This window comes from Mastigoproctus giganteus, chromosome 11, assembly GCF_048544385.1.
Source record: "Mastigoproctus giganteus isolate SK-2022 chromosome 11, ASM4854438v1, whole genome shotgun sequence".
NCBI lineage: Eukaryota > Metazoa > Arthropoda > Arachnida > Uropygi > Thelyphonidae > Mastigoproctus > Mastigoproctus giganteus.
In genome coordinates, this window is record NC_143585.1 from 159848664 (window position 1) to 159864059 (window position 15396).

The following is a 15396-nucleotide window of genomic DNA, read 5'->3' on the forward strand; positions in this document are numbered from 1 at the left end:
GACCCTTCCACTTGTTCAGATTATGAACCTAAGGGGGCATAAATTCAAATTAAGAAAGGACAGATGTAGAATAGATGTGCGGAAATTTGCCTTTAGCCAGCGGGTGGTTAATTGCCGGAACAAACTTCCATCTGTCTTTGTGCAAGTTGATAGGTTTAATAAATTTAAGGAGGAACTGGACAGGCATTTGGAGGGAATGGTGTGATTTTTTTTTTGGCTGATGCTGCATAAGCTCATACACTTGCTTTCTTGCATCACATGCCACTACTAGCATTAGCATTAGCATTAGTAGAGGCATTTGATGCAAGAAAGCAAGCTTATGCAGCATCAGCCAAAAAAAAAAAAAAAAAAAAAAAAAAAGTAACATAAATAAATAAAAATAACCACTTCCACTTCACCCCTCTGTTCGTTCGAAATACCTGTCCAGCTGAGCCTTAAACTTATTTAGGCTATCAACTTCCACGACAAGGGATGGAAGTCTGTTCCACCCACCAACCACCCGCTGGCTAAAGGCAAATTTCCGCACATCTATCCTACATCTGTCTTTCCTCAATTTGAATTTATGCCCTCTCAGGTGATTTTTCTGAGCTAGAGGAAGAATCCCATCAGCATTGAGCATGCTCAAACCATTCAAGGCTTTGTACACCTCTATCAGATCACCCCGCTGGTGCCTAGTTTCCAGACACTGTAATTTGCAAAACTTAAGCCTTTCTTCGTAAGAGAACCCCTTTGTCCCATTCACCAATCTAGTTGCCCTTCTCTGTACTCGTTCCAGCAGCTCTACATCCTTCCTGAAATGAGGCCTCCAGGCCTGTATACAGTACTCTAGGTGTGGCCTGACCATTGCCTTATACAAGGGAATAATCACCTCCTTATCCCTGCTAGAAAAATTCCTATATATCATTGACAATACACCATGAGCTACTCTTGCAGCTCGTCTGCACTGCTCAGAGAACTTCATATCTGCCTGCACCACCACCCCCAGGTCCCTTTCATTCTCTACCACTGTCAGTGTAGTACCACAGAGTTGATACGTTGCTCTGGGGTTGCTGTTTCCCATATGTAGTACTTTACACTTGTCAATGTTAAACTTCATTTGCCACCTCGAAGCCCATCTGCTCAACCTTTCCAAATCCTGTTGCAGCAGCATAGTGTCAGTAGTGTCCTTGACAACCCTGCCAACCTTCGTATCGTCTGCAAACTTGGACATTAAGCCTGATATACCAATCATCAATAGATTTAGTAGAAATGCATTATACCTGTATGGTGATGTAGACCTGTGTATTTACATTCCTAGTATTAATAAATTTGTTTGTTGGGAATTATGAATTTGGACATCCAGGTAGCGTGCGGATAGGTGTCAAGCCACACCTATGCACAATTAACCTAGGGTTCAAATGAGGGCCACATTATAGCTCGAATTAGAGTTATTTATGTTCCGTGGAAAAAATTTTTTTCTATGATACTATCAGGACTAATGTGAGTTGGTTGCTGTATGAGTTTAGCTTGTGCGGCTACATTTATATGGTGTCTGATGTAATTCTCAGGTATTTTGTTTTTGATAAGGGTATTTTTCAGTTTTATTAAAGCTGTTAATATACTTTCTGGGCTATTGCATATGAGTATAATTCTGTTTGTTTGGTTTCTGATAACGTTTCCATGTATATTTTTGGCTAATTGAGTTTCCCAGTTAGTTAGTTTAATTGCTGAGAAGCCGAACAGGTCTATTTTATCGTAGTGTTTGGTGTAAAAAAATCGTTTGTTATTGTGATTTGACTATCTAGGTAGGTGGCTTGTAGGTTGCTTTCTGTGTTAGTTATTTCTATAGTCAAATCTTCGGGATAGATTTTTTTAGCTATGTTGTCGAAATCTGTATGGTTGATGACTAGTATATCATCTATGTACCTGTAGTATGTGATGTCTTCTTTATATTTATTTTCATAAAAGTGCAAATAGAGGTTGGCTATGGAGCATGAATTACTTGAACCCATAGCCACGCCTCTTATTTGCACATAGATGCTATTGCCCATCTATATGTAATTGTTTTTCACATTAAGGTTGATAAAGTCTTTCCAGTACTGTTTTTTACATCCTAGTTTATCTTGATATTCTATGTAATATTCGGATAGTACTTTTTTCAAATTGTCGTGTGATATACTAGTGAACAAGTTTTTGCAGTTATATGTGTATACATTGCTGATGTGGTTATTTCTAATATATTCAATGTACTGTCTGTTATAGGAGATAAATTTTGCATATGTGATATTGATAGTTATAATATTTAATTTGGATTCCATTATTTTAATTAACACCATGTCAATGATTACCATTTATTTCTATCATTTTTAGCATGGTTAGATATCATATTGTATCTGCTTCCCACAATAATACTACAAGCTCTAAATTACAATCAACACCAGCCCACACTCAGGAATGCAAAGAATGTGACGTTGCCTATGGCAAGGTTAACTGTCATGCCACGGTCAAAACCTGATACGACTGCACAATAAACTGTATAAAAAATACAGTTACTGTGCAATAACCTGATACGACTGCGCAATAAACCACACACACATAAAATCTATACTTTGGCGGGAAATTGAATATTTTCAGACTGACCACCACAGGACATGGAGGTGATATACAGCTAGGCCTCGCATAACGCAAGTTCAATTAACGCGATATTCAGTTAACGCTATTTGAAAAATGATACCACTTTTCACTTTACACGATGCGAAATTTCCAGTTAACGCAAATCTTTTTTTTTTTTATGCGATAGTTGAAAAAGATTTGAATCGTGCCGTGAGTCGCACAATCAATAAACAAACGTTTGCCTGCTGCCCGCCTCGGTGTGTTCCATCAACCATCGGAAGAAGACGTGTTTGTCTCCTGCTAATAAAGTCAATACAGACTTGCATTTAAAAATTCAAATTTTTAAATGAGCCAGATGAAAATGTTACCACAAAGGAGATAACAGTAAAAGAATTAGATGAAATCTTTCGTATCGCATAGAACCGCAAACAAAAGGTTTGATGTTCTCTGCGATATTTATTTCGCCGGGGCCCAGAGAAGATTGTTGTCGGCTATCAGAAATTGATTGATGAAAAGAGAAAGTCAACACTGTTCAAATATTTCCGCAACAGTAATTTCTTCATTGTGTATTTTATGTCAGAGGTTCCCAAAGTTTCTCAGTTCAAGGCACCTTTAATGTCTCAGTAATTTTTTCAAGGCGCACCCAGACCAAAAGAAATACCTAACAGTTTCATTTAGTAGTTAGGTCCAAACAACTTAATAAGAAATGCTGAAACTGTGAACTACCTCGAGCTAGTAGTTTGCACGGTGTCCGACAGATGTCGAGTATCACTGTGTTTCCCTCGAAAATTTAAAATATTCCACAGAGCACAGTTTAAGAACCGCTGTTTTATGCAATAAACATTTAATTCCATAATTATTTTCATTATCTTTTACATTATATACAGTTAAAAAGTTATTTAAAAGGTATTTTTAAAATTCTTTATGGACACAATCCAGAAGGTCAGGGACCAATTATAATTTTTCCTATTGGTTATTATATTCGATTAACGCGTTTCCGTTTTGCGCGATGCGCTAGCGGGACGAATTAATTGCGTTAATCGAGGCCCGCCTGTACTATAATATTTCAATCTGTTACATACCCATATGGCTTTGAATCTCCTATCGCAGTTTCTGTAATATAAGTAAACCACCCTTTTTATTTAAAATTAAGTACTTATATAAAAATAAGTACATTTATTCAATAAGATTACTCTTATAATTCCAAATTATCCAACAAGTAATTAATTTGGTATAGAGATTACAGAAACGGGTATGTATAATATATTCCTCTAGTATGGCTATATGACTGCTCAAAGCCCCTGAGGAGTAGCAGAGATATGGCTATGAGGAAGAATGTTAATTTTCGTTAATTTTAACAAAACTTTTGCCAATTTCTCCAGCTTTCTTTAAAATTTCATAAATTTTGTTGTTTTTATACGTATCTTATATTTTATATGTAAGGCTATCCATACCAGGGCTAGGTTTAAATATAACTAGTGGGTTGGTTGGGGTCACTATACACAGCAATACCTCACTTAGCATGGCTTCAAACAGCATGGGTTTCAACTATAATGGTTTTCAATTAAGTTTAAGCCGAAAATTTACTGTACATATTAAAACTCATTCAACTTTGCTTGTTGGTTTATAGATTAATCATTACTGTTACCATGACTGTTACTATTACTATGTTGTGTTTGAGATGAGTTATGTTATCAGGTGGTAGATGACTTTCATCAACCGGTGAAATACCACCACTTTGCTTATTGGAGGCTTGAAGTGGTGAAACCCATGTTTAGTCTCTAGAGCAAAGCTTCCGGCATCCCCATCCCCCCATACTTCTCCTTCAACCCATGCACGGTACTAAGTACTATAGGTTTTGATATCTTTCGTGTTTGGGGTTTTCATAAAAAAAAAAATAGCCTAGACATATGCTGCGTTGTCATAGCCTAGGTACGCTTACATATATGCTGTGGTGGTAACTCTATTGTCTCACATGCACATGTGCCAAAAGCTCCCCTCAGGCAGTCAGCGGCAACATGCAACAGTGTTCAGTACTCTTAATTCCATCCTGCTGTGATAGCTTTTCAAACTTTTCATTTCAATTTATTTTTTACCCCTTTAAATACGATCGAAAATAAATCTGCATCTTGGCTAGAAATCACTGCAAATAACATGCGTTCTGTTTGGCAGCACGTTTCAACCCATTTGGCAAATGATTTCACTGGTTTTAAATTGCAAGTTCAGACAAATCTCGAGGACATTGTGAAGATCGGAAAAGACTTGGGATTCGAAACTTTAAACACTGCCAATGTATGTGGCTGCACTGAATCACATGGAAATGACTTAGATAACGAAACTCTCCTTGAAATTGATGAGCAAACTACATATGAAGAAGAGAAAAACAATTCTGAAGTGGATAACACTGAAGTGGCACAAAAGAATTTTGGAGAAAGTGTTTCGGGGGGGGGGGGTGACATGCCTGCAAGGCGATTATGAATGGAGATCTGAATGTTGAACGTAGCATTAAAATAAGTAAAATTTTACAAGATGGGATTCGATGCTACAAAGGCTTGTATGCCGGAAAAAAGAAGAGATGACTTCATTACTGAAATACCAAAATAAACAATAAAGGTTTTTTTCTCATCTTTCATGATGTTACCGTTTCATTAATAAAATTTTTGCAATATTTTTTATTTCAAATCCTTTAATGGGCTATCAAGCTCAAATTGTTTATAAATTTATTATAATTTGTTTATAGACTGTTTCTCTGGTACGCATTCAATTAAAACACATTATAATTATAGCTCAATCGGCACGGTTTCACATAACACAGAAGAGTTTCGGTACCAATTATCAGTGCAATGCGAGGTATTGCTGTGTATATATATATATATATATACAGGTAGCCCTCGATTTACGTCGGGGTTAGGTTCCTGGGGGGACAAGCACAAATGAAACCCTTTCTATAATGGACCTTTTCTAAATTTCTGAAACGGGACATTATCTAGCCAAGGAGGATGTCTTTGTGTTTGCTAGATGCCTAGATTGTCAAGAAATTAGGTGCCAACTCAGGGTTCTGATGAACGTCTGTGAGAGCTTGAGGCATAGGGTAAATGCCCTCAAAGAAATTAATATGTGTGGCTCATGCATCGGGCAACACGAGGGCAATCTCCAAGGCAGAATGTGCTGGTCCCACAGGAACTAGTTATTGTTGGTGACTCTATTGTCAGGGAGACAAGGAATATATATTATGCAAGAAGGATAGGTGGAACAGGACCAGGGTATGACTGCCAGGGGCAAAGGTTGATGATGTTGTAGAGCAGATATCATCTTTTAAGGGCACAAAAGTTGATAACTGTTGTACCCATTGGAACTAATGATATTAAGAGTAAGAGATCTGCAGATTTACTCAACAAGTACAGGTCAATGTTGAAAAAACGTTGTGAGTTAGGGTTGAATGTGAAAGTGTCTGCAATTCTGCCCAGACACGATAGAAGGCAGTATATGATGAGAGCCTTGTTGATCAATTCGACACTGGAGAGATTGTACATAGCTCAAGGGGTAGAATTTTTTTTTCAGCCTGGTCTGTGCTGGTTGACAGGAGAGACTGCTTCTACAGGAATGGGGTACACTTAAATAGAAAGGGTGCAAGAATATTTTCTGATGCTATCAAGGCAGTGTTTAGGTGGGCAGGAAAACAGCTAGTTTGAGGGGAGATACACAGACTAAAAGGCAAAAGTGATTCTTGCACTGCTTCTATTAGAATGAGCAGCAGCATGGAAAGCAAGGCAGTGAAGATTTCCAGGACTGTTGGAAGTCAAAATGGAACAAATAAATACATGGCCTGCATTGGGATAACTAAGGATACAAACAGTTGCATGTATACCTGCATCTACACCAATGCTAGAAGTACAGTTAATAAATTTGATGAGCTTGAAGTGCTAGTCATGACATCAAAGGCAGATATTGTTAGGATATCAGAGATGTGGTGTCACACAGATATAAGCAGTGCAGAATTGGAATTAGCATTAGGAGAGGCATATGATGCAAGAAAGCAAGCTTATGCAACATCAGCCAAAAAAAAAAAAAAAAAACCCACTTCCACTTCACCCCTCCTTTCGTTCAAAATACCTGTCCAGCTGAGCCTTAAATTTATTTAGGCTATCAACTTCCACGACAAGGGATGGAAGTCTGTTCCACCAACCAACTACCCGCTGGCTAAAGGCACATCTATCCTACATAAGTCTTTCCTCGATTTGAATTTATGCCCTCTCACATGATTATTCTGAGCAAGAGGAAGAAGACTCCCATCAGCATTGAGCATGCTCTAACCATTCAAGGCTTTATACATCTCTATCAGATCACCTTGCTGGTGTCTAGTCGCCAGACACTGTAATTTGCAAAACTTAAGCCTTTCTTCGTAAGAGTACCCCTTTTTTCCATTCACTAATCTTGTTGCCATTCTCTGTACTCGTTCCAGCAGCTCTACATCCTTCTTGAAATGAGGCCTCCAGACCTGTATACAGTATTCAATGTGTGGCCTGACCATTGCCTTATACAAGGGAATAATCACCTCCTTATTCCTGCTAGAAAAATTCCTGTATATCATTGACAAGACACCATGAGCTACTCTTTCAGCCTGTCTGCACTGCACAGAGAACTTCATCTGCCTGCACAATTACCCCCAGGTCCTTTTCATTCTCTACCACTGTCAGTGTAGTACCACAGAGTTGATACGTTGCTCTGGGGTTGCTGTTTTCCATATGAAGAACTTTACATTTGTCAATGTTAAACTTCATTTGCCACCTCTCAGCCCATCTGCTCAACCTTTCCAGATCCTGTTGCAGTAGCATAGTGTCAGTAGTGTCCTTGACAACCCTGCCAACCTTTGTATCATCTGCAAACTTGGACATTAAGCTTGATATACCATCATCAATATCATTTATAAATACAGAAAACAATAATGGACACAACACTGAACCTCGAGGGACTCCACTAATAACATTAGTCCATGATGAGCAGTGTCCATTGATTACCACTCTCTGTCTTCTCCCCCTCAACCACCTCTTTATCCATAGCAGCAATTTGTCTCCAATGCCACACTGCTCTAATTTGTGCAGCAGTCTTCCATGTGCAACAGTATCAAAAGCCTTTCTAAGATCCAAGTATATAATATCAAAGTTATTCCCTACATTCAGTTCTTTTGTGACTGCATCATGGTATCCAATCAAATTGGTCAGGGACTTCCACTTAACAAAACCATCCTGTGTCCGAGCTATAACTGAAGTCTTGTCTAGATGATCCTGCAGTGCTTCTTTAACCAGTGCCTTCATTAAATTTCCTGGAACAGAAGTTAAACTCACAGGTCTATAAATACTTGTGTCGGCCTTTGATTCTCCTTTGTGAATTGGGGTCACATTTGCACATCTCCAGTCTGTGGGTACCTCCCCTGAGTCCAAGGAAGCTCTCATAATTATGGCTAAGGGTTTGCTTACTTCCTTTGCTGCCTCCTTTAATATAACTGGATAGATCCCATCCACCCCAGGTGCCTTTCTTGTGTTTATCTTCAACAATTTCTCCTCCACTTTACTCTCAGTTATTACAAGATTCTCTAGCTTACTGCCAGAGTTGAATACACCTCTGGCATTCCCCTTCCTGAATAACTCCTCGTGTGTGAATGTTGATGCAAAATATTCATTTAGTTTGTTAGCTACCTGAGCAGGATCATCAACAGTTGACGCATCAATATCAAGTGGACCAATCTGATTCATCCCCTTCCTTCTAGAGTTTACATCAGTAAAGAACTCTTTGCTGTTTTTCTTTGCATCCCTTGCCACAGATTTCTCGTAATCTGCCTTTGCCTGCCTAACCTCCTTTGTAACTTGTTACAGATCAACTTGTATCTATCATAGGCTTCTGTGTCACGTGTTAATTTATATGTATCCCATGCATTTTTCTTCTCTGTCATATGTCTCATTAGTTCATCTGACATCCATTTACAACTAAACCTTGAACAATATTTCTTAGTTGATATGTAAAGCCTAGCAGCTTCCAAGATAAGTTCTTTGAATGCTTCCCATTTTGAATTTGCTGTTGGTAACATCTTCAGTTGGTCCCACTGTATAGAATTTAAATACTGTCTCAGACCATCGTAGTCGCCTTTACGAGAGCAATAACCCTTCCCTTTACTCCTAATGGTAGTTACCTCTTTGAGTAAATCCCACATCAGCACACTGTGATCACTGCCACCTAGTGGTTCCTTTATCTGCAGATTCTTAATGCATGAAGAATCACTACTGATAATCAAATCAAGAGTATTACTCCCTCTAGTTGCCTCCCAAACATGCTGATGTAGAAAACAATCATTCAATAAATCCACAAAAGCCTTGCTAGTGTGTGAGTGACCAACCCACAAATTCCAGTCAATATCTGGGAAATTAAAATCCCCCATTATAAGACTCTCTGATGTACTGGCCCACTCTATTTCCTTGTAACGTTTCTTATTATACTCATCAGAGTCATTAGGCCTATAGCACACTCCTACTCTCAATTTTGATCTCCCAATGCTTATGTCACACTGACTCGACACTGCACTGTCCAGCGATATCGACTGGCTTCACTTCCTTGGATTTTATGTGTTTCTTAACTAATAGCATAACCCCTCCTCCCTTCCTATCCTTGTACTCGCCAAATTCCAGTTCTGTATTCCTTATATCTGTGTGACACCACGTCTCTGATATCCCGACAATATCCGCCTTTGATGCTTTGAGCAATACCTCAAATTCATCAAATTATTTACCAAACTCCTAGCATCGGTGTACACGCAAGTATATATGCACCTGTTTCTATTCTTAGCTACCCTAACACAACCCATAAGTTTACTTGTACCGCAATGACTCCCGCAGTCTCTGAAATATCCTGCATCTTGTTTTTCAGGCTTCTGCTCATTCCAATAGAAGCAGTGCAAGAATCACTTTCACCTCTGCCAGTGGCTACTGTTAATCTATTAGTCTTTGTATCCCCCCCCCCACAAGCTAGCAGTTTTCCGACCCACCTAACACTGCCTCGATAGCATCAGCAAATATTCTTGCACCCTTTCTATTTAAGTGTATCCCATCGCTGTAGAAGCAGTCTCTCCTGTTAACAAGTACAGTCCCTGCTGAAAAAAATTCTACCCCTTGAGCCTTGCACAATCGTTCCCGGGCCGAATTGATCGACAAGGCTCTCATCATATACTCCCTCCTATCTTGTCTGGGCAGAATTGCAGACACTTTCAAATTCAACCCTAATTCACAGCTTTTTTTCAACAGTGACCTGTACTTGTTAAGTTTAGTACAATATGCACAGGAAGGGAGGAGAGGTTATGCTGTTAGTTAAGAAACACATCAAATGTAAAGAAGTGCATCCAATTGACGTTGGCGGACAATGCAATGTTGAGTCTGTTTGGTGTGACATAAGCACTGGGAAAGGAAAAATGAGAGTAGGTGTGTGTGTGTGTGAGATAGGCCTAATGAATCTGATGAGTATAATGAGCAGTTTTGCAGAGAAATAGAGTGGGCCAATAAATCATATACTTCTAATAATAATGAATGTCTTATAATGGGGAATTTTAACTTTCCATCTATTGATTGGAACTTGCAGCTTAGTCACTAGTAAGACTTTTTTGGATTTATTGGATGACTATTTTCTACAGCAGCATGTTCAAGAGAGAGCCAGAGGGAGTAAAATCTGGATCTGATTATCAGCAGTGATTATTCATGCATTATGAATTTGCAGATAAAGGAACCACTGGGTGACAGTGATCACAATGTACTGATTTTTTTTTTTTTCTTTTATGAAAACCCCAAACATGAGAGGTATTAAATCCCATAGTACTTAGTACTGTGCTTGGGTTGGAGGTTGAGAAGACGAAAGAACGTGGGCGTGGGCTGGAAATGATTGTAATTTAAAGCTGGGTGTATTATTGTGGGAAGCAGATACAATATGATATGTAACCAGGCTAAAAATGATGGAAATAAATGATAATAATTGACATGGTTATTAAAATAAAATGGGAAAAGATGGGGTGACGCTCAGGAATGCAAAGCATGAGACTTTGCCTTCGGCAAGGTTAACCATCATGCCACGGATAAAACCTGGTATAGTGGATTCCGGTTATTTGGGACACTGGTTAATCGGGGCAGCTGTTTATTTGGGGCAAATCTTAAAAAACAGTACCCAATCGAGAAAATAGCCAAAGTTTACTTTGCTTAATTGGGACAAAATGCCATTTAATCGGGGCAGGAGACCGCAGCACTGAAGATTACCCTACGATTGTGTCCGACCGTACCATGTAGTTCGTTCGGATTTCTGGAGGTCACAACAATAAAACAATTAACAGTCACCTGTTTATTGGGCTTTTGTGTTAGTGAAATCTATCATAAACTGATAGTAAACTCGATCTTATTGAATTTGCGATAATACCAACAGCTAGAATTCTGTGGGGTATTATGGTGAAATGGAATCTTCAAACATATAAAAAAAATAATTTTCAGAATCTTCTCTTCATTCCTATTTTTAAAGCTGCTTAATTTGTTACGCCGTTCTCACTTGCGCATATCGTGTTATTTGCAATTTGTATGTGCCGTGTTCTTTGTTACTGATTGCTTATCTTTTTACTGTTTTAAATTTTAACCCCCACCCACAAATGACAGTGAACAGAAATGTCAACTAGTTTAGTCAGTATGTACCTATTGCAGTACATATTAATTATTCCGATTATCACTTATATTCTTCCGAATTTCACATATCATTTAATTGTTTAATTGGTAAGGTAATAAAGGGTAAATTTGTACTTAATATATCTTTACTTTATAGCCTGTGGATAATATTCCTCCTATTTTCGCTAATTAGAATCGCTGTTTAATTGAATTAAAATTCAATTCACAAACCGGCACTTACTGCACATCGTATAGTGAACGGTACTTTACAATTGTGACTCCATCGTAACGTGATTTGATTATACAGTGAACCAATTGTAAATGGGGGGGGGGGTACATTGTATTTTTAACTATTTACGTGAAACTGCGGATAATTGGGGCAGCCACTTAATCGGGCCAAAATGCACTAGTCCCGATGTGTCACAAATAACCAGAATCAACTGTACATCTGCACAATAAACTGTGGCGCCTCCGTAGCCAGATGGGCAGGAGCAGCAGCGCGTAGCACACGCTTCTTGGTTAGACAGGGGTTCGAGCCCGTGCCCACTAAATACGGAGGATGCGGAAAGGTCAGGGAATGACCACCACATCTCCCTGGAGCAATTTGGCCTTAGTTGCTAATGCTCCTAAAAAAATAACGAATAACAATAAATTGTACCACACACACATCAAACTAAACTTTGGCGGGAAATTTAACATTTTCAGACTGACCACCACAGGACATGGAGGTGAGATATGATTTTTCAATGTTACATACCCGTAGTGCTTTGAATCTCCTATTGCAGTTTGCTGTAATATACGAAAGCCACCCTGTTCACTTAAAATTTAGTATTTATAAAAAATTAAGTACATATATTCAGTAAGATTACTCTTATAATTCCAAATTATCCACCAAGTAATTAACCTGCAAAACTGGTATAGAGATTACAGAAATGGGTATGTATAATACATTCCTATGTGTCTGCTCAAAGCCCCTTAGGAGTAGCAGAGGTAGGACCATGAGGAAGAATGTTAATTTTCATTTATTTTCATTAATTTTTACTAACATTTGCCAATTTCTCCAGCTTTCTTTAAAATTTCATTAATTTAGTTGCTTTTATATGTATCTTATATTTTTATATGTAAGGCTATCCATAACATGGCTAGTTTTAAATATAACTAGCGGGTTGGTTGGGGTCACTACAAACCTGACACTCCCAGGTAGTATAATTTAAAAATAATAATGTATAAATAAATTAAGTACATATACAACCCATGCATGTATAATGTCTAATTGTCCACAGACAATAGCATTAATGCTGGAGCCAATATTTATTTAAATCTAAACGTCATTTGACATAATTCCAATACATATATATATATATATATATATATAAAAGATAGGAGGTTATGCTTTTAGTGTGGAGAGAGAACAGCAGGTATTGTAATCAACCAACGGGTTAGCTAAAATGGAAAGGCAGTCATAAAATAACACAATTGGAACCTGCAACACAGAAAGTCAAAAATATTATATTATAAATACTTAGTGCTGTACTTCAAATGATTTCAACGTCGTTAACGAGGGGGCAGCCGTCAAAATGCAGCAAAAAGTTACTTTTTGCTGCTTTGCGCTTTTAGGTGCATCTGTCATACATAATTTATTAAATTTCATCTACTGTATACCTCTTTAAACTTTTCCTTTACAGAGTTACACTGAAAAACTCATTACACACATAAATATATATTTATTTATATTAGTAATAAAAAAGAAAGTTAATAATTATAACGACTGTAACTAATATTTATGGGTAGTGCAGTTGCAGAGCAATCATGCATTACAACCATAATGTGTATAAAATATTGAGGATAATAATAGAAAAGGTAAATCAATCAAATAATACCATTCAGGGATTTAGGAAACCGCCAAGGATTTAAAAAAATATATATATAACCTCTGAAATTTGATTATTAAGCCTGATATGCACAGCACTCTCTGCTTTTCGTAACATTCATAGTCTTACTGCTAATTTTACGCAGAATACCTTCTGCTAATTTGAAGGCTCCAGCACTGCGGTTATTCCACATTATATATATCTTTCTATCACCACCACTGCTGTTACAATGAGCGAAATTATTTGGACAATAATCTTGTAAAACTGAATAGGATTTCTGAAACAGAAGGCAATAAATGATACAAAAAAAAAAAACCATCCATTCAACGAACCTCCTTAAACAGCTATACAACTACGCTTAAAAACACGTTGCACGTTACAACACAAAAAATTACGATTTGCAACAATAATAGCCCTCTACCAGAAAACCCCAAGACCACCTCTTGGTTTAATTAAAAAATTAATTCCCGTAACTTAGGTTTATTATGAGGAATTATCCATTTAGGGATAATTCACTATAATAAACCTAAGTCAACCTGTTATTGCCATTCCAATCGTGACTAGGATAACTAGTCATAGCTATTCAATAGTTATGAACTAGTGAATAGAATTTAATGAATTTTAACAAGATTTTCAGGGTTAAACAATGAGAAACTTTCTAAAGATTTTTCGTTTTTCGGATTTTAACAAAAATCGCAAAAACACACTGTGAAGAAGAAAATTGGGAAAAAACCAGGACCCACCCATAAAACTTAGTCTCATAATTTTTATCTCCCGGTTGGAGAGCTTCTATGGCGCTTTAATATTAACTGAGACTGATCGTCTTGTGGTCTAAGGACATTAGACAATCACAGTTAATCTCCAATAGTGCTGTTCATTGCAATAATAGTGCAAAAGTAAGTTGCAGACAATAATCTCCATTTTACTTAATTTTAAAACCGATTGTATACAGCCATCTCTATAGACATGAAAGTGTCCGCATACTTTTCGTTGCTGTAACCTCTTTCTATGTTGACTATCCTTTGACAAGTACTAGTATGCTTGCTACGTCTCAGACCATTGAGAGAGGAAACGGAGAGAATAAGCATAACTTAACCTAAACAAACAAGTCACTGGTGGATCCCAACTCTGTACAGTTCACCTTGTCAGTGGTGAATCCCAACTAGAAATTTGCAATACCTCGAAAACGATTAACTTAAGGACCCATGTTTATTAGGCACTCTACACTACGTGGTAGATGACTCTCATCAACCGGTGAAATACCACCACTTTGCTTATTGGAGGCTTGAAGTGGTGGAACCCATGTTTAGTCTCTAGAGCTAAGTTCCGGCCAACCCTTCCCTATCTCTTCCATCATGCAGTATGATTGATGATTTTTGAAGTTATGATGAATGTCGTGGCGAGATCCAATATTCCTTACATTTCGAGGGTACAGCTCTAAAACGGTGTTCGCAGGCCGGCCGCTAGTTAGTACACCGGACTGAACCTATTGGTAACTCTCTAGGAAGCTTCCGGATCAGCTAGTGTATAATCTTGCTACCTCTACTCTGCCAGATAGTGACTACACTTTGATCTTAGCCAAAAGGCCGAGAAGCGATGCCAGATAGTGACTGGAGGGAGTCGGAATAGTGGTATGCGGGGAGCATTGTCGAGGCCACGTTATGTCAAGGATCTGGGTATATTCTTACCACATGTACGCCATATCCAAATATTTCATTACTTCATACAGCATGTCCCACCCACTTTTTCTTACTATTGAATACACCATGAATTGTCAAAATAATAGAGCAAGTTTGTCTGCGAAAAGATCTAAACCTCCCAATGACTTGCTAATTCATTTCACAAATATACGTGATCTCAATTCTAATCTCAACGATGTCCATTTCCACTTGCAGTCTTCCAAACCCCATGTACTTTTTCTGACTGAATCTCAGTTATCAGTTGATTCAACTACTGCTCATCTCAGATGTCCAAATTATTTGCTGTATGATTCCTTTCGCCTCAAAGGTGGTACTTCTGCATATGTCCGTTCTGATATTCCCTGTCAGAGACTTGGCAATTTGGAATCTCCTCTCTTTGATCTTCTCTGGCTTAAAATCTCTCTACTCATTGTGTCAAATTCATCTGTTGTCTCTACCGTTCTCCCAACTCCACTAATCACTTGGAGCTCTTTGACTTCCTCTCTTTGCAACTTGACTTTCTCCAGTCCAACTTTCCTAATAGTGAGGTAATTTTCCTTGGTGATTTTAACG

The 15396-nt window shown here is 38.0% G+C and overlaps 1 protein-coding gene across 4 annotated transcripts in view; it reads right to left on the bottom strand.

Annotated features, from left to right (window-relative positions):
• Gmppb (GDP-mannose pyrophosphorylase B) overlaps window positions 1-13527 on the bottom strand; it is a 243518-nt gene extending 229991 nt beyond the window's left edge. For 2 of the 4 annotated variants that reach the window (XM_090385375.1, XM_090385372.1), the window contains exon 1: window positions 13477-13527. The gene's annotated coding sequence lies outside the window, so the exon portion shown is untranslated. The other 2 variants (XM_090385373.1, XM_090385374.1) reach the window with 2 other exon arrangements.
• Between the last annotated feature and the right edge of the window lie 1869 nt (window positions 13528-15396).